This window comes from Oryzias latipes, chromosome 21 (genome assembly GCF_053564925.1).
Source record: "Oryzias latipes strain Hd-rR chromosome 21, Olatipes_Hd-rR_3.1".
Lineage (NCBI taxonomy): Eukaryota > Metazoa > Chordata > Actinopteri > Beloniformes > Adrianichthyidae > Oryzias > Oryzias latipes.
The window spans coordinates 14,817,879-14,843,390 of record NC_136257.1 but is presented as its reverse complement, the minus strand read 5'-3'; the positions used below and the strand labels follow the sequence as shown (position 1 = coordinate 14,843,390).

The 25,512-nt window shown below is 37.4% G+C and overlaps 1 protein-coding gene and 1 long non-coding RNA gene across 6 annotated transcripts in view; one reads left to right on the top strand and one right to left on the bottom strand.

Moving 5' to 3' along the window:
• The window catches only part of LOC110017416 (uncharacterized), a 154,675-nt gene that overhangs the window by 59,759 nt on the left and 69,404 nt on the right, over window positions 1-25,512 (bottom strand). The window lies entirely within an intron of this gene.
• On the top strand, window positions 17,472-19,300 carry LOC144988884 (uncharacterized). The gene is made up of 3 exons (XR_013652943.1): window positions 17,472-17,934; window positions 18,031-18,155; window positions 18,230-19,300. It is a non-coding gene; the product is annotated as an uncharacterized LOC144988884 (long non-coding RNA).

The following is a 25,512-nucleotide window of genomic DNA, read 5'->3' as shown; positions in this document are numbered from 1 at the left end:
CTGAATTTGAAACAAAGTCGTTCCTTATCTTTTAACATTACAGATATATCAGGTCCATTAGCAGGAGGTCATACGTGGAAAAAGAGGCTCACAGAGCAGTTCTTGTTGTCATTGCTTTTAGGTGACTGTGACCTGCAGATGTAGGTCTTTTGCATAGCAACCAGCATGCAGCTGCTGACACAGTTAATTGTGATTGGCGGAGCTGAACGACTGAAACAGGCCTCTGTGGGACCAAGCACCACAGCAGTGTGTGATCCTTACTGCCAGAGGTCAGAGGGAGGAGTGTGTCATTAATACACTATGAGCTCTGCACTTGATCTTTTTTGCCTTGGGTAAAAAAACTCTAGACGCTTAATTAATTCTTAAATGAGTCTGCCCAAGGGTTTCTCTAATGTGATAAATTAATGTTCAGCGAGAAGCCTGTGATCTGTGTCTTTACATTCAAACACTAGAACCACTGCACTGAGATAAATAATTGAAGACTAAAACTGGAAGTTTTACGAATAGGATTTCACCATCATCAACAGTCTGCAGTTCTGCTGTCTTTCAGCATGAAGCTCCATACACAATATTTCAACGAACAGCAACATAAAACAAACAAAATAACAAAAATAAAATGAGAAAAAACATCTATTAAAAATCTGGATAGATATAGAACCACAATTATACTCAAAAATGATAGAACACAACTGATCAGCTGGTTAAGTTGTAGCAATCAAAATTATCCAGAAATTATGCTGGTTTTCTCCAACTGCATTAGTGTTGTAGTTAGGGGTGTAACAATTAATTTTAACAATGGTGCAATTCATACCCAAATTTGTAGTTGCCAATCTGATTTACAGTTGATAATTGTTGAATTTGAATGATCCAATTCGATCCGATTTTCTGACCTACCATGGATCCAGGACATCTTTAGGGAAAACTTCAACCAGTGTAACTCAGAGAGAAATACCTGGATACTAAACAGTCCAGGTGAAGTTTTCCAAATTCCTTTATTTCTTTGAGGTAGTTAAGTGTAAATTAAAAATGTGTACAAACAAACAAGTAAACAAGAATTAATGACAAATCCATTCACGTTTCAGTTCTTTAAAGTTCAGCCCACTGTTGCTTTTCCACATTAAAATAATTCAAAGGGAAGTAGAACATTGTACCTCACTGTATGGTCACATGCCTTTGCTAAACTAAAGTGGTTCCACACATGTCTCAATTCAAATAGTATTTTCCAATATTGCTTATACTCAATTTTATTTCATTTTAAAATAATTTTCAAATGGTATAGGTCAATTCAATAAACAACTTGCCCAGACAGATCGATCTGGTTGGATTGTGGGAAGAGAAATGGATTAATCAATTAAGTTGATTATTGGTTACACCCCTAGTCTAGGTCATCACAAATGTGTCATCTGCATACTTTATTTCCTGAAGACAAACAATTGAAACCAGCTAAAGAGAACGTCCTGACAGTTTATTTAGTCAAGTTAGCTTCATCCCTCGAGTGGCACGTGTCGGGTGGAGCCAAGTTTCTGGGATGATGAGTGCACAACAGTTATTGACATGGTTATTCCCAACCAGCTGTAATCTCAAATTGTCCATCTTGTGAACCAGCGATCTGGCATTTGAGAGGAATAGGTTCGGTAGAGGTGGCTTGTATGGTTGTTTCCGTAGCCTTAGCACGACACCAGACCTGCAGCCTCGCTTCTGCTTCCTCTCCCTCCTCCCCTGGGTCGCCTGCCAGTACCAACAACAATCCAAGGTGAGCCCGGGGGTCTCGATATGTAGCTTGGAATGTTGTGCTTGTGGTGGAAGTTGCTCTAAACTGTGGTTTGATGACGGTTTCCAATGTCCAAGAGCATCTGGAGACTGTAGTGGGTGTTAGCAGCACCCAAGAATAAAAATAGAAGGGAAAAGGTATAGAAAAGGTATAAAGAAATTGTAGAAAAAGAAGCACTGAATGGGGAGCTGACAGCCTCTAACGGTTGTATGGGAGGAGCTACCGCCAACAGTTTTAAGCCTGGTTGCTACATGGAAGCATTGGGTTTTGAATGCAGCTTTAAGCTTTTATAAATCACTGATCTCCATTATAAAAAAGGTTTTTGTAAAAATAAATTAATCAACGTGCTCGTGTTGTGTTCAGGTACCGAACTACAGTGTTCAGTGTTTCACCTCCAGGTAGACGCCAAGGCCAGCCAGGTAACTTGTCTCCTGATCAGTTATTTGTCTAGAGCTATTTAAAAAAACAAAAAATTCAATAGGTTGTGTAGTGCAATAAATGTTTTGGTAACACTTTATATTAAGATTCCTTAACAAGCTTTGTTAACACATTAACAAGCATTTTAAATGAATTTATAGGGTGTTAGTAAGACATTTATTAGTACAATGAGTCTAATAAGGTTTATTAAATTACTTAGTTAACACATTTACAAGCATTATTATTAGGATGTTTTCAAGATGCTAATGATGCATTTACTGATATTATAGGTGCCTAACAAATGTGTCAGTGTTAATAAGCTTAATAAGATTTATTAACCTTTGTCAACAAATTAAGAAGTATTATTATTGTTTGGGGTTCTAGTGAGATATTTATTAGCATTATAGATGTCTCACACAAGCCTAAGTGTTCATAAGCTTAATACGATTTATTAACTAACTTAACAAATTAATAGGCTTTATTAATGTGTCAGATGCTAGTAAGATATTTATTAGCATTATAGATGTCTTGCAAATACCTGAAAGTGTTAATAACATTTAATAACATCTAAAGTCAGACCATTGTCTTCAAAATCCATATCACTAAACTGCTTATAAGCTTTACAAATGTATTAATTAACTTTGTTAATAGTTTATTAATTGTTTTGCAGCACCTCATCTAAAGTGTGGACGTTTTTTTTACCACAAACAACCACAAAGCATAATTGTAAAAATAACTTTATGACATTAAAACAGACTAAACATACACAAATCGTTCTGTAAAAGATATTTAATAATTTAATTCAGACAAATAATTTTTTTTAAACATATATACTGGTGTTGGATGACTAGCATCATAGCTAATAAGGATAAAGTATTAGCATCTATCCTGAGTGAAACATTCATTGCAAATCGCATCACCAGGAGACAGTTGTCTGCATTCAAAGCCAACTGCATTCAACCACTGTTGCCTTGCTTCAAAGTCCACTAGAAAGTTGCACAAGCCAGTCATTTTTAAAGAGCAAAGACAATAAACCTACAGGAGCCATGCTAACGCTAACCCGCTAACCTGCCCATCTTTGATCAAAGATGGCGAGGTTAACTAATGTCACCATTGGCTAATGAATCTGTCAATCAAACTCATCAGCAAAACAGGCGTGCTCACTTTCAGCCAATTGAATGGCCTCTTAGACTTTGCTTTCACACAGGTGACGGAAAAAGCCCCGCCCATCTTTGATTCTGTACCGGTCGGTCGTTAGCGTGTTAGCGTTAGCATGGCTCCTGTAGGTTTATTGTCTTCGTTCTGCAAAAATTACTGGCTTGTGCAACTTTCTACTGGACTTTGAAGCAAGGCAACAGTGGTTGAATGCAGTTGACTTTGAATGCAGACAACTGTCTCCTGGTGATGGGATTTGCAATGAATGTTTCACTCAGGATAGATGCTAATACTTTATCCTTATTAGCTATGATGCTAGTCATCCAACACCAGTATATATGTTTAAAAAAAATTATTTGTCTGAATTAAATTATTAAATATCTTTTACAGAACGATTTGTGTATGTTTAGTCTGTTTTAATGTCATAAAGTTATTTTTACAATTATGCTTTGTGGTTGTTTGTGGTAAAAAACGTCCACACTTTAGATGAGGTGCTGCAAAACAATTAATAAACTATTAACAAAGTTAATTAATACATTTGTAAAGCTTATAAGCAGTTCAGTAATATGGATTTAGAAGACAATGGTCTGACTTTAGATGTTATTAAATGTTATTAACACTTTCTGGTATTTGCAAGACATTTATAATGCTAATAAATATCTTACTAGCATCTGACACATTAAAAAAGCCTATTAATTTCATAAGTTAGTTAATAAATCGTATTAAGCTTATGAACACTTAGGCTTGTGTGAGACATCTATAATGCTAATAAATATCTTACTAGAACCCCAAACAACAATAATACTTCTTATTTTGTTAACAAAGGTTGTTAATAAATCTTATTAAGCTTATTAACACTGACACATTTGTTAGGCACCTATAATATCAGTAAATGCATCATTAGCATCTTGAAAACATCCTAATAATAATGCTTGTAAATGTGTTAACTAAGTAATTTAATAAACCTTATTAAATTGAGGTGAAGATAAAATATTTCTTAAAGTTCCGATGGCCTGCTGCAGGACCCCCGTGGCTCCTTCTTGCTGGTTCATGTTAGCGTCTGTTCAAAATGGGAGGTGACGGCCTCTCAGAGCACGAGAAATCATCTGCCTTCCGGTTCATGCACAGTGCCTTCCTTTTCATGCAAAGTGCCTTCCTTTTCATGCAAAGTCACTTCCGTTTCATGCATACTCCTCTCTCACACGCACATATATAATTTTCCTCACACGCACATATATGCTTGTCTTTCACATACATATATTCTTTTTTAAGAGTGACAATGAGAGTGAGAATGTATGTATGTGTAAAGTAATATATATGCATGCGAGAGAGAGAATATATGGATGTGCAAGTGAGAATATATGTATGCGTAAGAGAATATATGTATGCGAAAGAGAGTATATATGTATGTGCAAGAGAGTACATATGTATGTGCAAGAGAGAATATATGTATGCGTAAGAGAATATATGTATGCGAAAGAGAGTATATATGACTGTGAGAGCAAGAATGTATGAATGTGAATGGTTCAGAATAAATAATGTCTTATACGGCCCCTCATAGTATTTCACTGCTCTTCAGACTGAGCCGCTGCATCCTGACTCTGCTCTGCAGTGTTTTCTTCTTGAAGCCCGCGGTGCAGGTGTGTTTGTTCGGGAGAAGAACATAGTGATAGGCAGTTGTTGTCGCTCTTTTTTCTATAGGTTTTACAGAAACTTTAAATTGCAAGAGAATTTGCAGGTACGTAATGTAAATTTGGCAAGCTGTTTTACGTACGTGTACATATTAAACTGCAACGTTATTGACGCACAGGTAGAGAAGAAGCGGAGTGACTTTTTAGCCAATCAGAATGCAGAACACAATGCACGATGCAAATCCATTAAGTAGCAAAACCGTGAAAAGTAAACCGCGTTATAGGTAGGGATCACTAATACAAATCTAGAAGGGGCGGGGCCTGTCGACACACAATCAAATGTTATAAACATACCTGTTGGTTCCAAAAATGTCCACATGTCAACATGTCCACAATACAAATATTGTTCACACACGCATACCTATGCCTTCAAACCAACTAGTGTAAAACATTTCATTCAATCACACAAACTATTTGTGGAAAGGTGAGCTAACACCTGTGCTCAAGTGAGTGTGGTTCCTCTAAAATGGATGATGGAATGTAAAAAGAAGGAGGGAGAGTGCCCAGTCATCCCTGCAGCCAGAACCCCCCAACGCCACAAGAAATGAACACCTTTTGTGAACAAGCGTCCAGCTAACGCATGTCTAAACAGTGGTGGCGGACATAAATTCACCCTGCAAATCACATTAAGTTCAAAGAAGCTCAATAAGGTGAAAGTGATAAAGCAGGGTTAACTCAGGAGCTCTAGCTGCATTTCACCATCTCAAACCCTAAGAGGGCTAGTTTGCTTGTCGTAGAGCACATGTTTTGTTTTTTGCTTGGAATTTAACAAAATGTAAAAAGGGTCCAGGGACCATTAGTTGAAGCTGGTTAAATGAAGATCTAGCAGCTGCAGTTAATAAATGTGAGGACCAGCAGGCGCGCATAAGACAGAGCCACCTCGTCTGGGATGTTTCCTCTCTGCTTTACAGCACACAGAACCTCAAAGGGACTCCTCATTAATCTTTGCAGTTTCCTGGCACAACAACCACCTGGAGAGAAAAACATTGCATTTTATAAAGCTCCTAACCATTTTCTTCTGTGAATCTAACAAGCTTAAGTTGGCTTTAAGGACAAAACCTATTCTAGTTGACCATTTCCATTTTTATATGAGCCCTAATTATAATGATAGATTTAGGCAGAAAAGCAGACCTTAATATATATAAAAGATATATATGTATATATATATATATATATATATATATATATATATATATATATATATATATATATATATATATATATATATATATATATATATATATATATATATATATATATATGTGTGTATGTGTGTGTGTGTGTGTGTGTATGTATATATATGTATATATATATATATATGTATATATATATATATATATATATATATATATATATATATATATATATATATATATATATACATATGTATAAACAGGTATGTATCTTCTGTAAATTTCTGAATCAAGTAATTCAAAGTCAATATGAAAAGCCTCTATTCTCTTTGCCATAATCCGCCAAGTTATGTTGGTCATGTAAATGGTAAAGCATCTTTGATATGCAAAGAAAGAGTACAGTTACATTGTCTACAGATGCTGTAGATTCCTCAGCTAGTCATCCACAATATGCAGCATTTCATGATGTTTTCATGTCAATGAAGATCAAATGCAGGGTTATATTTGTAAAACTACAACTTTGTGAAAAAATATTGGAACAGTCCTGACTGCAAAAAGAGATTTGATGAAATCTTTAAGATGACAGGAAAAATGAACATGAAACACTAACTAGAAACATTAACTTGTTTAAAAACATGCTACACGTTAGCATTTGCCATGTTAGCTTATTCACAATACCTGTAACTCCCAACATTGTTTACAAACACATAAAAAAAACTGACTGATACTTCTAAAACTAGGGGTTGAATAATTGATTTATCCAACCAGCTCAATTTGTCTGAGGCAAGTTTTTAATTTCATTGAATAAAATCAACCTAAACCATTATAAAATAGTTTCAAAATGAAATAAATATGCATTCATATTAAAAAATACCATTTGGACTGCGGTACGGTAAGTTTATTTTACAATAACGACCAAGTGTCATCATAGTGGACAACGCACATCTGATGGCAGCAATGCTGAGCCAATGCTTTTAGTTATAAAACGCATTTATCTCTGAGTCACACAGTTTGAATTTTTGGCTAAACATGTCCTGGATGGATCTTAGTTCAGTGAATAAGATCAAATCAAAATGAACAAATATCAACCATGAATTATACCAGCAACTGCAAATTATGACATGAATCGAATTGTTGTCAAAATGAATTGTTACACCCCTAGTTAGGGTGTAACATTACAAACATTCTAGCGACCACGCTAACTCCCAAACGTATTAGTAACATGTGAAAAAACAGTCCAACACTGCTACATGTTAGCCACGGTAGTGTATTCTCAATCAAAACCCAACCTCGTTTGCAACTCATTTTGACAGAGCGTCGTGCTCCCCTATATTGCTTCAAAAATCAGTAAATAAAACCAGAATGAATCCATGTACATGGCACTCTGGATTATAAGGCGTAAAGCTCAGAGAGCAGAATGTCAACAAAATTACTATGCTATACCATGTTCAAGGTCAGGAATGGTTGTTTTAATCTAGGCAAAGTGACACAAAGTAAACCATATTATGTATTCACAGTGTAAAGTTAAAGTTCCCAATTAATGAACAAACTAAGAATGTATAGACTTTGGATTTCAAAAATCCAGTCCTATTTTGCACTGCTCCTCTCCTCTGACATGTGGATCCACACTCTGAGCTCTCAGCTTTGACTTCTGTATGGAATTTCAAATGAGGCTCTGCAGCAGAGATGCAGGTAAACACAACATATACAGTAAACACAAACACTCAGACCTGCTGAAATGTGCCAAGAGATAATTCATATTAGAAAACGCAGCTGACATGCAAATGTGCAGCAGGGCTTTAAGCATCACCACGTGCATGTGCTCTGTTTGCACATGTGCACGCAGGAAGACCTGCACATAAAATTTGCATCTTTTGTTGGATTACTGGGGATGTTAGGTCACAAAAGATGGTTGCCTGGCAACAGTGTCTCCATGTGAGGCGCGAGTGATCGGGTTCACAGAGCATTCGCACACAAGAGATCGGCTTTTTGTGTAGATTAAGACAGAGCGGGAGACGAAGAGGGGGAATCCTCAACCCAAGCTGGATGTGGCTCAGAGACATCAGCTGAAGTCATGCGCAGATGTGCATAAAGCACAAGGCAGTTCCTAACATCTCAATATTAAACCACAAAGGTCGGAAGAAAGATGAATACATTTTGAAAAAAAATCAAAAAGGATCATCCATGTTTTCTTCTCTAACATCTCTAAGGGAAATTTTGCATACACATTTTTAAAATTATCCCAAGGTTGTGGAGAAGAAAAACATAAAATACTTTATGAAATAGCCTCCTGATTCCCAAATAAAATCTTGTCCAGTCAAAAATTGTTTAAAGCCACTAAAAACTACAATTCCCAGAGCCCCAGCCCTTCACCTTTGATCTCATAAAAAAAAATAAAAAGTTCTCTCTAAATCAAAAGGAGTTCATTCAGTCGCATGCATTTATTGGGAGACAGTCAAGTTTAAAAATGCATACATAGGACATTCGCATCAATGGTAGTCAGGGGGATGATACATAAAAAACAAAAGTCCAGATTTTGCCTTAAAACACAGAACAATATTTGACAAGACTGCAGTGTTGGATTTCTGTCAGAGGGTGGAGCAGCTGAGTTGTGTACTGCACTTATAGGGTAAAATCAAAAGCTTCAAAAAATCTCATTGAGATTTTTCAAAGATGTAAAACCTGCCTTTCAGAATACTTCATGAATGATTACTTCATGAATTATATTAATGCAAAAAGCATAATATGTGTTGTCCGGTAAGAAATCCATTTATTTTAGATTACATTTCACTCCACCCACATTTAAAAATAAATCATAAAAGGCAAATAATTGAACTTTTTACTGTTTCTATTTTTATTAACACCTGTTAAAAAATGTGCCTTCATCATGATGACAAAAAAGTTAATTTAAGTGTAGGGAACTGGATCATAACAAAAAATGTAAAAGTGATTAAAAATGACAGTCTTTAATGTTAATTATGTTTGTTTTTTTCTGTGAAATGCCTCGAGACTTGTCTTGACTTCTCTTTGTTGTTCTTTAAATGAACAGAGTTCCAAAGTTGCTCCCTAGAGACTTTCAAATGAAAGCACTGCGTTCTCGCACTCTTTTTGCATCTAAGTCTTTTTCTGTCCGTGTTGGCCAACAAATGTGACTGAATTTTAAACATGATAAATACGACAACTGCAGGCTGTTCTTGTTTGCTGCAGAGCTTTGATGCAGCATTGTAAATATAGTCAGATTTGTCTATCATCTAATTAAAATTCATCAAAAAGGATTATGTATGGAGACAGATTTTCATTTGTTACCAACAATATGACTGTGTTTTGCCTTAGACACAAAGCTGCCTGCGGATATGGACTGTCTGTGGGTGAAAAATGAACAAACCTGTATGGGGTGAGCAGGTGGCTTGCTAAATTTTGAGATTTTAGACCACTCCCGTAGCCCGAACGAAAATGGTTTACGGACCTGCTGAAGGCAACAGGTCGTAATGAACACTTAAACAACACATAAGTAAGTAAGAGGGAAGTAGGTGAGAGGCAGCCACGTTGTGCAGATTTTCCCTTTTTTTTTAACCACCCCTAAACCTGTGCACTCCGCAAGAAGCCCGCAAGTGCGAGCATATATTTCACAGTAAACTTACCATATGTACAAGCAAAACTGCAAGACACAGCTGCACTTTCTTTAAAATGCAGCCACTCCCCTCTACGACTCTCCGCAGACCCGGACAACCCAAAAACCCCTGAAATTGTACATGTGGCTGAGGCAATATTTATCTGACCTGACGTAAAACAACAGTGCAGACATTTGTGAGTACTTTTAACCAAGTTATATGTGCAGTGGTTAGTGTTTGCTTGTATGTCAGAGGTACCATGAAGTGGATTACCAGGTGGGAAAGTCAAAAAGATGCAAGAAAAAACACAATTGTAATGATTTCAAATGAGAAAGATGAGACTGTTTTATCTTTCTTTCTTACAGATTGATCTGTTTCTCCAGTAATTGTAGAAAACAGCTGAGAGTCATCTACTTAGCAGCTTCAATATTTCATAGGCAGCCTTTCATTTTAAAGTTATTTTCATCCCTTTTGTCCAAACAGTTCTTCACCAGAATATGAGGCTCTGTCTTTCTATTATCTTCCTGTCACCACTGTCACTATCTACCAAAGTAGTGCAGGGACACCACAGGTGATGAACAGACACACCACAACCCTTCCAGTCAGACAACACACAGGAGGAATGACGGCTTCACAGGACTTACAGAGAGAACCAGTGGGAAAGGAGCTACTGTGAGAAATGATGAATAGAGGATTATTTTTGAAATACACTTTAATATGAATAAAAAAACAAACAAAAAACTCTAAATGTTTAAGTTAAACATGGGGAACACCAAAGCATGAGCAAGCAGAAGCAAAAGCAGAAGAAACCAAAAGGCTGATGAGACAAAGCATCTGTGAAAATGGTTGAAAGCACATGTTTCAACGAACTGAGAATGAATGAAAGCAGAAGTGGTAAATCCAGTAAAACATGGTTTGAGGGGAAACTGAAACATAACTTGAGCTAAAGAAAGTTACAAAACAGAATATATAAAAACATAAACAAACCCCAAGATCCTCACAATGAGCCACGAAAGTACAGAAAACAAGAGTCTTTTGAGAGAATAGAGACCTGAACAAGTCATGACTGATCCAGCCGTGTGACGGACAGCAACCGAAGAAAAAGATTCAACTGAAATTACGAAATTATCATTTTCATTTTGAATGTCTTTATGCCTTTAAACAATCACCCTAGAATCAGACATGAAGAAAAGCTTAAATGAGTTTAGTCTTCCCTAATGTGTCTTTTCTTGTTTAGAAGGAAAATTCCTTGACATCAAATTCATTTTAGGTGTAATGTTTTTGACATGTTCTTGTGGCATTTTTCTGAGGATTGACGACAAAAATAAAGTTACATTTCTGAGTATTTCCTTATTCAAATTGTGAATTAGATGCAGACGAAAAAAATGCTGTTTGAAAAAAAGGCTTTTCTGTGACGTAACAACTTTGCTGGGCTGGCAACAAGCTTGCTCTGATCTCTCAGCAACAGGGAACTGAAGGGGAGGTGGGGTGGTCAAGACACCTGTCCCGCCCACAACTCAGAGGGGAACTTAGCTGCACTGCAAAAAACGTATGCCTTAGAAAACTATGCACGTTTTTTGATTTTGCCTAAGAACAGAAATTTGGGGGAATAATTATAAGAGCTCACTACATCCTCTCTTTTTACTTTAAAAACGAGCCATCAGAATTGTACATAAAGCCAGATATCTTGATCATACAAACAATTTATTTTATCAATCTAGACTTTTAAAACTGTATGAACTTGTTGATTTTTACACTGTGCAACTTTTAGCGGCAAATCGTCATCATTCAACATCCAAAAACAGCTCTTAGAAAATGAAGTAGGCCCTAAACCAGGGGTCGGCAACCTTTTTTACTCAAAGAGCCATTTGGGACCGCCCCTAATAAAAAAGAAAGCACTCCGAGCCACAACCCGTTTTGTCGCGGGCCAGAAAAGATTAGAAAAAAAAAAAAGTACTTCTTTAAAATCCACCAGCCAATCAAAATCCTCACTGAGAAGTAAGGGACTTGATTGACATGTAGATTGGCCAATCGGACATCGTCTGAAGCATACGTCGCTGCAAATGCACATTATGTTCTTTAAAGGTTGATACCGCGGCCGCGTGTGGCAGGAGCTACTGGTTCTGGTCTGATCGCTGCATGGAGCGATGTGTTTATCAATGCATGGTAGACACTGAGAATGTGGAGAGATCAGGTTTATTGTTTTGAAGAGTTCTACTTGGTAATCATGTTTCCATGTTTGAGTTCATAAAATCATCCCAGAGAAAATCTCTGCTTCAACTCCCGCAGGGAAAGCTGCGTCTCAATCTGACGCCCGTGTTTTCATCTCTCTGACAGAGTTTGAAGCCAAAGCCCCTCCTCCGCCTCTCTACCTGCTTTTCCTCTCTACCTGTTCACCTGTTCACATCCTCTGCAGCTGAGATTTGTTTCCCCCGCGCTCCACAGTGTGTCCTACACAGAGAGCGCAAAATACGGTAGTCGGGGCGCTCCAGCGCAGCACACGGATGAAAGAGCCAGACGCAGGTAATAGCGGGGATAGAGCGGGTTAAGCAAATTAATGAAAGAAGGCGCTCCGCTGAAGAAATATTCAATATTGTACACATTTTATTATTAGTCTGAACTTTCTTTTTTTTAGAAAAATCTTTTATTTTATCAGTCCAGTACGGAAAAAAACCATCAACAAAAGCTGTGCTGGGCGGTTTTTGGCTGGGTCTGGCGGTTTTCAGATGACTTTTGGGCTGGAAAACTGTGACTCTATCTGGCAACGCTGGCGCGAACTCTCAGTCTGTCATCAGCGAGTTGGTCTCTGCCCCGCGGTACGTCAAGTTCCCGGCAGAAGATCGGAGTGTTTATTGAAGCCGCCCCGCGTGTCTCCTCCTGCTATCAGCTCTGCAGGTATCGCCCGAAAAATACGAGCTCATTACGAAGCTGTTTTTTACGTGGCACTCGCTCCGTACGGAGCCATCAGCGCCTTTGAAATGCCATGAAAAATGAAAAAACTAAAATAAAATTTAATTATTATAAAATACTCATTATTTTCCAAAGTCACAGGGAGCCACAACAGATGGATGAAAGAGCCACATGTGGCTCCGGAGCCATGGGTTGCCGACCCCTGCCCTAAACTTAGGGGATGTGGGAAGTTCAAGATCAAACTGATTAGAACCACAAAGAAAAATTTCTGTGTGTCGGTGTGTGGCACTAAACTTTGGAACGGGTTAAGTAATGAACTCAAAATAAGTTCAAATATTAAAATATTCAAGAAAAGGTATAAATTTGCTTCTTCCCACGGCTTTTCAAGCAATCAATCAAGCTCTACTTGACTTTAGTTAATGATTACTGTATTTAAGAGACTTTTTTGTTTTGTTTTATTTTCTGTCTTTTTAAACTATGCATTTCAACATTTCTGTAATGAGTTTGATAAATATGTGTAATTTCTTTATTCCTTTGACTACAATGCCTGAAATAAATCAATAAATGGAAATCAAATTAAAAAAAAGAACAGCATCATAATTAACAGACCACTGGGAACACTTACAATAGATTACAATATAAAAGATTTTTGGCATGGGAATTTATCCTTTTATTATTGGGACTGAGTCACCCTGCTCTCCCAAACCTGAACCCTTCCTCACTTCTGAGTTGACTAAAGTAAAAAAAAGTGAAAATGGTGGCATACAAATAAAAGATGTGGACGTTTCCTTGCTCCCTCAATTATTTTTGTCCGGATTTTGGAAGATGAAATTGCCGTCTGTGAAAGAAGCAAAGATCTTTTAATGCCTTTTAAATATCAAAATGCAAGTGGATCAGTTGATCATAAAGTGTTTAGTGTTCTCAGGAGTCCAGACTCAGGAGTCATGCATGAAATCAATTCAGTTTCATTGTTTCTCCATCTCTAAATCAGATTTTATGAGCCATTTCAAAGTTATAATTAGTGAAAATCAAACATGGCCTATGTAACTTGGCGCAAATTCATTTAGTTTTATGTTTTTTTTTTTGTTAACGATGATACGCCTTTTGAGCATTCTTATGCTTAATGAAACAACTACAATAATAACATTAAAGTCCAATCTCTTCTTGGAAAATCTTCCTTCTCCTCATCCACGTCTTCTCTGTTAGTTGCTCCTGTGAGAGTGGAATCTTTATTGGCACTAAACTTCCTGTTCCAATTAAAACAGCATAAAGGTAATGGAGGGCAGCAGAACAACAGAAGCAGCCTACAGTAGGGTGCAGGCATTGTTGTGCTAACAGAGGAAAGAGGACAGAATTACATGGCCTTTTATTAGTGAGAAAAAGTGGAACTCCCACTGCGTTCATCACCCTAAAGCCCAACAAACACATCCCTCCCCCAGCTGCACTATCTCCCCTGGTGCTGGGAGTCTGGGGGTAAAAGTGGAGCTGAATACATCAAGGTATGTGGGAAATCTGAGCGCCGCCAACACCCAACAAATTCTAACAATAAGAGCCCTGGACTCAGCACATGCAAACAGCAGCCCTGGCCTTGTAACTCTGCATGTTATCACATTCAGATCCAACCTTTCACAGGTTTTCCTTTGCTGAGCAAACAAAGTCTAGATAACCCAAGAATGTACCTGAGGATTAAACCCAGACAGATGGTATTAATGTTAGTTGGGTGGTAAGTACACTTTTGGGAGTTTGAATCCTTTCTCCAGCTGCCCCTTGCATGCTGGTTTTCAACTAAATGAACATTTTGAAAAGAAGAAAACATCTTATTCAGTTTGCAAGTGTGCAAGTTAAGCCTTCAGAATTAATGTTTTTTTTCTTGGGTTCTTATCTTTACAGCTTTGTTATTTTCAGTGTAAATAAAATAAAAATGTATGATCAAAGACTGTGCAGGACACATGCCCTCAATACTTTCTTGTCAACTGGAGGTTACTAAGGGTGTATTCAGACTGGACACATTTGGTCCACTAAAAGTTAACCAGGGTTTTTTTTCTCCCAATTATCCCGAACAAATTTTCAGTCGGAATTCAACCAAGCAGATCGTTCCTGGTCCTGGTCCTGGACCAGGAACCATTCTCTGACCCATCTATGGAGGTGGATGTCATCCTAAAAGCTACCTCGTAGTTCCTTAACAGAATTCTCTTTAAACAATGAGACACAGCAACTCGTTGAAATGTGGTTGGATGAACGCAGGCTCATAAAAACAACTTCAAATGTGATACACATTGCTTCTCATTGTTTTCCCGACAGTCTATATGTTATAAACACTTAGCAGAGTACCTTTATTTGCTGGCTTCTTGTCACTAACTGCGCTGCAGTATGCCTCCAGTGGAAAAAGTGTGGTACCTGCCGTTGATACAGGCATTAAAAATTGGTCCGCGAAATATAAAGTTGGAATAAAAGAACTATCCTGAGAAGGATTGCAAAGCAAAAGGACTTCTATAATTTCTGCCTCTAGTTGCTGTGCCCCTCCCTCGTAATTACTGGCCAATGACCGAAGGGATCTTTAGTCACATGGTTTTGTTTACGAGCTTTAGTTCAAAACAGAGAAGTCCGTTTGACATCTGAATAAAAACCAAATACAAGGTCCAGGATCCAATCTGGACCAATCTAAGCTGACTCAGTCTGTACTGTATTTTCCAGTCAAATACACCCAAAGACATTCACCATGGTACAGATACCGGGAAATTAGGTTTCTATCCTTTTGAAAATGTCGATTCTTTTGTCCAAGCGAGGTCTCAGGTCTCCACATGTGGGCCTTAAATTGCTGCTCAAGTCAAGGTCTTCCTTTCCATTTGAGACTAGCTGCTGACCCTTGTCTGGTTTCTCAGAAGAGGTTTATGGAGTCATTCCATCTTAAAATGATGAGAATCATACATTTCAAGGATGTCTTGGGCAAAATATTAAAAAAAAAATTCACATGACGAAAATTTCAGGGCTACCATCCACGTGTGCAAACTGATGTGTGTAAACACAGATTTCCTTCTTAAACTGGGGGGTATTCCAAAAAGCAGGTTATGTGAGTTACCACGGTAAGTTTGAGGCTAAGGAAGCGGATAACCTCAGCTTTTGGTATGCTTAGTTCCTAAAGCAACTCATTCTCTGAACATAACCTGGTCTGGAGCAGGTTTAGTTTAAGGTTAGTTGATTTCAGAGAGGTGAAGCAGCATAGCGTGTCCATTTGAAGATGATTTAGTGAATGAAGAAGCTCAGATAATACTTTTTCCACCGTGAGAGGGTGATAAGACCACATATGGATTTTGGAAAAATAAACTTTTTTACTTTGATCTAACTTAATTATTTGCTTCAGTTAAGATAAATCATTTTTTTAGTTAAGTCAACTTTAAAATAACATGCAGTTATCAAAAAGTTATTTTAATTTCATTCCAATCAATTCAATTAAGTAGGTGTAACTTTGGTGCACCTGTTAGATTGGCACCACGAGGAATTGTGGGATACCATTCCCTTTGCCTGTCTGGACGTATTATGGCACAAGAGGAGGTTTTTGTCTAAATGTGCTTAGTTGTAGCCTTTTTACTGTGTTTTGCCGAGTTATTTTATCCTGCTGTGTTTTGCCGAGTTATTTTATCCTGTTATGTTTAATTGTTTCTGCACCATGAGTGAGAGGGAGGGAGAGTATGATGAATTTATTTAGCACCCCTAGTGCAATGATGTGGTATAAGAATTGAATTTAGAGTCAGTCATGAAAGTTAGTAGTATGGGATATAATTTAAATCCACATTGCAATATTTATTTCAATTTTAGACAAATGAGAAAATCTGCAGCATGTAACTTAAACATATTAGAGTTCAAGAAGTACAATAAATTTATACGATAAAACATTTAATTGAATTGGAGTAATATGACATTTAGATAGATAAATATGTAAATTTGAGTTGCATAAACATCTCTTGGGTTGGATAGACATAAGAAATTAGGTTAAATAAATTTAACTCAAATACTTGTTACCAGTTGAATTAATTCATTTAAGTTTTATGAGTTGTAATAATATTTCTTAAAATCCTGTACAAGTGGCAAACATTCTTTCCTTTCAGACGTGGATATTTATAAAATTCCCAGTAAACCAACAACATGAAACAAACCTGCCTACTTATTCCTCAGAGACTATTAAGCACAGCAGGATCCAGCTGGTTCCTCCAGGCAGGTACACATAAGCCCAGTGTTTGCACACCTGGAGAGCCTGCAGGTTCAGCGCTAAAGCATGCGGAAACACGCTGGGATGCTGCTGAAAGCTCAGCGCTTGCACTCTTGCCTGAGCTGCTTCACACTTGTGACCAAAACCCTGCAAGGATGTGTTGAGACGTGTTAAACACAAACAAGCTTTTGGTTTTCCTTCAGACTAACACCATCATGAAGAACTATTTGGTTATGCCTTTGATTGCTGGAGTATAACTGGAATGCAGATAATTTGAGTTTATTTCCTCCCAAAAATATAGAAAATAAAATCTGAATCAGATTTATGTGGCTAAGTAAGTATGAATTTTGCTCTTGGTCTAATTGCATACAAAAAACAATAACAACAACAACAACAACAAAACAATAGAAAACAAACAATGCAGATATCACCCCCTGTGAAGAATATGGACATATGAACATGTGGCCTGGCAAAAGTATGCTGGAGTTTTTGTAAAACAGATTTTTTTAAAAATTTTTGTTTTTTATAGTGTAGTGTGTTCTGCATACTGATTGGCTGTAATACTTGCCAATCAATCTTGGGTCTTCTGTATAGAATGCCTTCAGTTTGCTAAAATAACAAAAGTCTTTGATCAGATCTTTGGTTTCATTCCATAATACTACACTTATTTTTTATGAAAGTTGGAACTTTAAGGATTTAAACAAGAGAGAAAAGTGTGAAAATTGACATTTCTGTCAGAGAAAAGTGGATAAAGCGTGTAGTGAAGAGTTCCTCATAACATAAATAAAAACATAATTGTAAATTGTATTTTAAGTTTGATTTGGAACGTAACTCCTGTGATAAAAGCCGAAATACTGTCCACAGACGTAATGCGTACAAGAAGTCAAGATTTTCCAACATAAACAGTTGAGTTGGTGAGTTAAGATTACAGCTTTTCTTGCAATGATATGTGCATGTCTTGGTTTGGTGAACTCCGATGAAGCAAAAACAGTCCCTGCTGCAACATAAATGATTACTGCAAGATATTTGTGACTTTGCAGTGAGTACATCCTTTCATTTCTCAGAAGACTGTTTTTTTTTCCCTACTGAAGTGGGTAACGCTGACTCAAGCCTCTATTTCCTTGTCTGTGTGAAGGTTTTTCAGCAGTATAAACACCAACACCAGAGCTTTATCGCTGTGCTTTTTACAACCCCCATCCCCTCTGTGACGTACATTTACAAGGGACCTTCATCTGGGCATAATCTTTTCCATCGTTTGAAGTATTAAACAAAAGGAATACAGGTTTAATTCTTGATTTTTACAAGCCTTCACATGAAAATGTGTTTTTTCCAAGGTCTCCTTATGAGAGAAGGACCAAACAACAAGAGACAGATCTGATGAAAAGCAGCAGCCAGCTAAACTCTTCATGTTTGACACAGTTCAAGCAGCCAAGTAGAGGGATTTCCAGCCATGCAGCTGCTCTGTATCCCCAGGAGGCTGCAGAGAGTTTGGAAGAAAATCAAACACTACTGCCAATGATTCGTTTAGCACCAGCCCTCCCCCAAATCCTTCATGTGCTTTCTTTCTCTGCCATCAACCTTTTGACCTCTGCCTCCACGCCACCTTCTCTTTCTGCTCCTACTGTAATCCACAGTGGGAATATTTTAGGTTACCATGGAGTTCGGCTGCATTAATGTCACTTATTCTCTGGCTCAGATTCTAAATCCCGGTTTTACATCATCTTAGACATACAAAACTAAAATAAAAAAGGGAATTAAGGAGATGTAATGGGTCCTTTATGCAAATGCTGTAGTGATTTTTTCTTTTTTTAATAATTCACTGTATTTACCTTATTGTTTGGCTGTTACAAAAATCCATCTGAAGAATGAAAAATCTGCTACAATTTAAATTAATTTTAAATCCACTAGATTTTGTTTTAGTAAAAAAGTACTTATTGAGTATAATGAGAATGGTCATTTGATTTTCAGATAAAATCTTTCATGACTAATGGCAGTGCCCTTTAACCCCAAACTACCATTCGTTTGGCCACGTGTGATAACTCCGCTCGCACTAAGGAGCCTTTCTTTCTTTTTTAGAGTAAACTGCTAAAAAAAGTGTATAATGCCCGATGGCTGGGGTATGGGAAACAGTGGTTCAGACCATATAGAAGTCAAAAAAACAGGCCTACTGTTTGCTAAACTGTGGCAAATAATTCAACAGGGATTGATTGGTTTTACTCAAAATACTCTTTTACAATTCATGCCTGGGCACAAGAATTATGTACAAGGTTATGGTGGTATTTCATCATTTCATTTGATATGCCACCAACATGTGACCATCTATGTTTGAGGTCTTTTGATGTCGGTTCCAGCAGACATTTCCCTTCACTTCCAGACGAAATACTCCTTTGTTATCCTGTTTGCACACCCAAAAAACTGTGTTTTGGTTCTAAATAAATGCGGATAAGTTGGAATTTCTTGTTGCACGATCGACATCATCAGGTGTTTACTCAGTTTTCACTCTCGTGGCACCAGCATACACTTTTTGAGGGAAAGGCATGGAATGGGCACCCTTCTGCACTAAACAAGAACAATGAAGAGTGGCATATGAAGAGTGGTGTGCTGTGAGTAAGTCCTCTGTTAATGTTTGCAACGTTGCAATCAACTCATAAGGAGTATAACCACATTCCCCACAAATGTTGTTTAAAAAAAAAGGCTTAAAAATACAATTTTCGTAAAATATTTGTAGGCTATTGTTTGTATTTTGAGTAAAGACAGTTCACCTATGGTAAAGATGAAGGTTGGTCTTCTATTCAGCAAGAGTGGACATTTCCATTACAAGATTAAATACACAATCTTATCAAACGTCTTTACCTTATCCATACGATTAAGGAGGCTGTGACATTGTGACTGTAATAAGAAAAATTATGGTCAAATCCTTTATTTGATGCTCACGTGTTCCCCCAAATGATGATTTTTACTTTACTTTCCTTAACATGTTGCTGTCAGTATGACAATAACATTCCCATAGCTTTTTGTCAAACAGCACATCCTTGGTCAGCAGAACAAAGGACTCCTCTCCTGTGCTAATTAAACAATTCCAAGGAACAAATTTAGGAACAGGACAGTGAGTTCAAGGTGTTGATTTGGCTTCCAGTTTCAAAGATCATAATCCAGTGGTGTCTGCGAGGGCGTGCTGGGAAAACAAGTGGCATTCTTGATGCTCTACCTCACAGTTTACAGAGTTTAAAGGATGTGTCTCAGGACACCTTAAAAGGTCTTTTACTTCAGGTTTGGACATGTTGGGAACTTGTTGTCACCATAAGGTCTAATCCCTGTACAGCCTTTTGGAAGTTGTTTCATTGTCTCCTGTCCCCCCAGTATCATTCCTTGAATTTATTGCATTTCTAAAAAAAGACTTTGTCAGCATTCATGTCACATACGATAACATTTAAAAATATTTGCACGAAATCACAGAGGTCTTCACATGAACTGTACAACTATTACCTGTGGACTTGCCAAGGTATACTCTGGGACAGCAGAGAACATCCCATAGAATGAGATTTGGGCTTGCTGGCAATAGGGCTGTTTGTTTTTAAGAAAATGAGGAATGGCAGCTCTAATAACAGCTCTGCCGCTCTGTTCTTTGCTCTGCAGAACCCTTATTAAAGAGATGATCTCAGCAGCCAGTCACAGCAATAATGAAACTGATGTTTTTGGGGCACATGAGTAAAACTTTTAAGAAAGGTGTCAGAAAGCCTCCTTAACACACCGTGAATAAAGACAGACATGAAGGATCCGCGTAAAAAAAAAGTCCTGCTTAACATAATTATCTCAGTTGCCAGTTAAATATGAGAGTTAAAGGAAAAATGTCCTTCCCGAGTAATCTAATGTTTCAACTTCAATTTCCTCTTTACTGCATTGATGAAGAAAAGTCAAATAAAAAGACAACAGTTGCATCTGCTGACCTCACGCTATCTTTTTTGACTGTTTTTATTTCATTACACAGCCCGATGGATGGTTGTTGGGTGGACATCATCAAATGTAATTCTTTAACCCTTGTTTTGTCTTGCAGGTAAAAACTGTTTATTTGTAGAATAAATTTCTTAATCTCTCCTTTTCCAACTTGAAATTTGATGACTTTTCTTAAAAAGACTCCATATTTAGAAATAGATTTTTGGCTTAGTAATAATTTTTTTTCCCATTTAGGCTATATACCACAAGGGTAAAGATTGTGGGTCCTTTTTGACCCATGAATTGTAAAAGCGTTTGAACACCAGAAAAAAAATCTAATTCACTGATACACACACACACTCACAAACCCACACACACATAAATGCAGTGTACACAGAGAAGCTGTCCATGTGAGCCTGTATGAGACATGCTACATACTCTGTTACACAAACTCTACACAAGTAGGGTAAGTGAGCAGAGAGAATTGTTTTCCTGCATTGGGTGGTATGGAGGCTTCGAGCAAAATATGAATACTTTAAAAAAATCAAGGTTGTTCATCTAAACTTTACCTAATCCTAATGCAAAATAGCTGTTGTCAATATTGCAAATAGTGGCAGTGTACTGGGAAGAGCTGCATGGAACTGTTTTATTCCACTTTGCTGCATCAACAATATGTTTCTTATACTATCAACACAAGCCGTGCAATAATTAAGATTTTGTCCACTTTTTAAATGATTCATATTGATATTCAAAGGTGAAGATCATTTTGTTAAGTGTAAATCATCCAACATGTCTTTGTTTCTGGATCTGTGATGTTGTTAAAAAGAGCATGGGTAGAACAACTCTGCCAACCCTTCATTCAATACTTAGTGTGCAGAGAGATTCCTCATTACAACCAAAAGTCCTGGAATAAGCCATTTGTTATGAGCAGGAGTACCTCACGCATGCCTCATCCACACAGCATCTATGCATTGATTTGCCTGGTCACTCAAATGCCATATTAATCTAAAAACTTGATTACTCAAAGTAGAGTACCCCGAAAACCAATCTCCTTTTATGAGAGTATAATAGCATGACAAATCTCTCATGTTCTTGGGGGGAGTGGGATTCTGTTATATTTTTGTTTTGTTTAAAAGAGAAAACAACATTGATTGAATAACTTCTGACATTTGTCTGTTTTTGTATATGTTCTGTATTTCTGGTGCTCAATAAAAAAACCAAAAAGGACATCGTAGATAAATAATTCAATCTTTTTTTCTAATAGTGACTGTGAAATAACAATATAAATGATCTCTGAAATATATATCTGACAGCAGAAATAGCACTTGTTCTAATTGGCTGAGCTGGAAGTTAATTTATCTAGCAAATTTCAACCATCTTAAGTATTTTTGCAATTACCAGCCTCCAAATTTAGGTTTGTAATCAAACACTGTCATGGCTCAGCTGGAGACCCTAACATAAGACTATCTATAGGAGGAAAGGAATATCTCGGGCATGTGAAGGCTTGTGAGCAGCTTTGGCCTCCTAAGCATGTGCTCAGACGGCAGCTGGCAACAAGCAGCCATTGCTGACAAGTCTGCAGCCTTGAGCTGATTTCAGAGCGTAAGGCAGCTGAGATGGGCTTGCATCGGTTCAGACCAAAGCAGAAGCTCGTGTTGCCACCTACCAGTCAATGTTTCATCATTTCCCTTTGAAACTGAGATGGACTCTCATTTGAGGGGTGATTCGCAGGACACAGAAACAGGCTAGTCCTGGATTAGGAATTAGACCAGTGGATATTTTTGATCCCAGCAATCGTGAGAATTTCAGAGTGGCTGAGCATGTTTGTGTGGCCACACACAGCTGGTAAACATGATGTTTACATCCAAACTGAACATTTGCATAAGACTTCACAGTAAATTTTAATGGCATCCACAGCAACAGCTTCAACACCAACAGTGTCATGCATGTCATTGTCATAGCAGATGTGGTTATCCAGCAGCTGTCTTTGTTATTATGATACCTGTTTTTTCAGGGCCATCATTTCTAAAATTTCATTATTAGACCGTGTTGCCAACTTTTTGTTCCTCCATGATTTTGGATTCACCACATTTTGCTTTTGTATTTAGTTTTAGTTTGTCAAGTTACACTTTGCTTTGAGGAGCTAAACAACAGTCAGGAACTGACCAATAGGTGCGAAAAGGTGACAAAGCCGAGCAGAAAATCTGACCATGACAAACTGAGAGCAAGACGCTTCTATAGCCTGAGGATGATTAATACAAATGAAAAAAGCTGTAGATAACTATTGACATGAACCTGAAGTGACTGAAAGGAGACAACTTGATACATGATCAAAAACATCCCAAAAAATAACCAACTAAACTGCACAATCCTCACAACAAGACATTTTCCATGATGATCGCTGCAATTTACTAGCTACATCTTTTACAGGAGGTTCAGTCATCTATGTGACATTTGTTCAATAACACTTCTGCCGCCCACAGTGTTTGAGTCAGTCTGTTTTATGAGCGTGGGTGGACACGCTATATATGTCATGATTAAATTATAACTTCTGTATGTCAGTTTATTATCAACATGGAATTTTGGTGTCATGTAAAATGGATTCTTACGTTTCTTTTAAATGAACTGCTCGTTGTTCAGGTTCTCTTTCATTTTTGAAGTTGTTTACAATACAAAAAAGCCCAAAAGTTGTTTTAAAGGTCAATTTGCTAAATTTACCAGAAACCATGTGCAAAGGCAAAAACAGCTCCTACTTCACTTTTTTCCAATGTCTGTAAGTAGATATTTCTGTGCCGGAGCTTGCAGGGAATATAGAAACATAGTAGATAATTTGTGCTGCAGCCTCTTCTAGACCTGTATTGAACTTGGCAATGTTAATGAAAATGACACATCTGTTAAAGGATTGTTTAAACAAAACAGAAGCTTGATCATGCCCAGAATGAGATTAAGAAATAAATGAATTGTTTGGGATTTTTTGAGGAAGGTAGGTTAACAAAGGTGTTGAGTTATTGGTTTTAAGATTGTCCTGCTCTGTATCTCTACATGCTTCTAAAACAGAATAACAGCAGCTGTATTTCAGAAGCACTCAGCTTTGGCCATCAGAAGACTTTCACTGTCACCTTGCAGTCTGAGGACACTACTGCAAAGACAAATGGGTTTCAGAGTGCGGACGGTTGATGAAATAAATACCTGAAAAAAGCTGATGGACCAACATGTTGACACACAAAAAAACATTTTATAAGTGTTTGCTTCCTCAAACTAATCTTTCTACTTCTTCATCTCTAAAATTTCAGCTATGACTACAGGAATTGGGACAAGATAAAACCAACCTTCCTAATTTTTTGCAGCTGTTTTGAAGTGTTTGCAAGCACAATGTCAGCCTGTGGTTTCTCCTTCCAGTAAACCCAGCACATGTGTAAAGCAGGAGATGAGCTGTTATGCGTGGGCCGCAAGAGTGATTTCTCAAGAACAGACCTAGTTTCCCTTTTCAGATTGCTTATCTCTGCCACTCGGCTTGGCTTTTCTACTAAATCTCAAAATACAATCTATTTCTCCCAAACATTCTGGTGATAAAAAAAAACTCAGCAGTTCTCAGAAGGGTCGAATCTGTGCCGGTTCAAACCGCAAACATCAGGACTTGTGTTGGCTGACAAGTCATGGTTGGAGTGTGATTGAGCACAGATGTGCACACGCCCCTCCCGTGACGTGGCTGCAGCCTCACATTGCTCCCTCCTGCGTCAGCCGTTCCCAGCTTCCTGCAGCACACGCCCGTGTCGCAACCATTCATTTTCCACAGTGTCATCAGTAACCCCAGAGCAGCGCTGCCAAAAAACAGCAACCGATGTGTTTGCTGTTCACCCAGAAGAACAATGCAAAACTAGACAGCCCCCTTTTAAAACCAACAAATCAGTCAAAACAAGAACACATTGACACAAATCCTTCATTTTTCAGCTGCTAGAACTTTATTTGAATGTTCACTAAGTAAAAAGAAATGTTTTGAGTAAACAAAAATAGAAGTGAGTCTGTCAAACCTTTACAGTTTTCAGATTTTTGTTTTACATCTCTTTCATGTTATCAATGCATGAAACAATGCATCAATACAAACAAAATGAGTAAATACACACAAAAAAGTATTTATGCTTTAAAAAAACTTTAAAAAAGTAAGTTTTAAGAAGAAGCTGAAACTTCCATACAAATAAAGGAAAATAACTTAATAGGTCAATAATGTTATTTAAAGGAAATACTGTTTGAAGGCATTTCTACACACGGATCCAAACATTTTTGTTTAATAGGCTCCTAATTTTTTATAATCTTTACGAGAATGATAATAACATCATAAATGACTCAATAAATATTTGCAAACAAAATAGCTGTTACAGTAATTAACAGTTAACAAAATAAACACTATGCTAAATCATTCTGAAGTTTAAAACTCTTGGATTGAGAACTAAAAAGGGTATAACGATTCATTTTAACTACGATTCAATTCATATCACAGTTTGTGGTTGATGATAGAATTCATAGTGAATATTGGTTCATTTTAAACGATCCGATTCTCTGACCTATAATGGATCCAGGACTTCTTTAGCCAAAACTTCAACCAGTGTGACTCAGAAATAAATAGCTGGGTCCTGAACAGTAAACAGTAAAATAAACCTGCCCTGTCTCAATCCAAATGGTATTT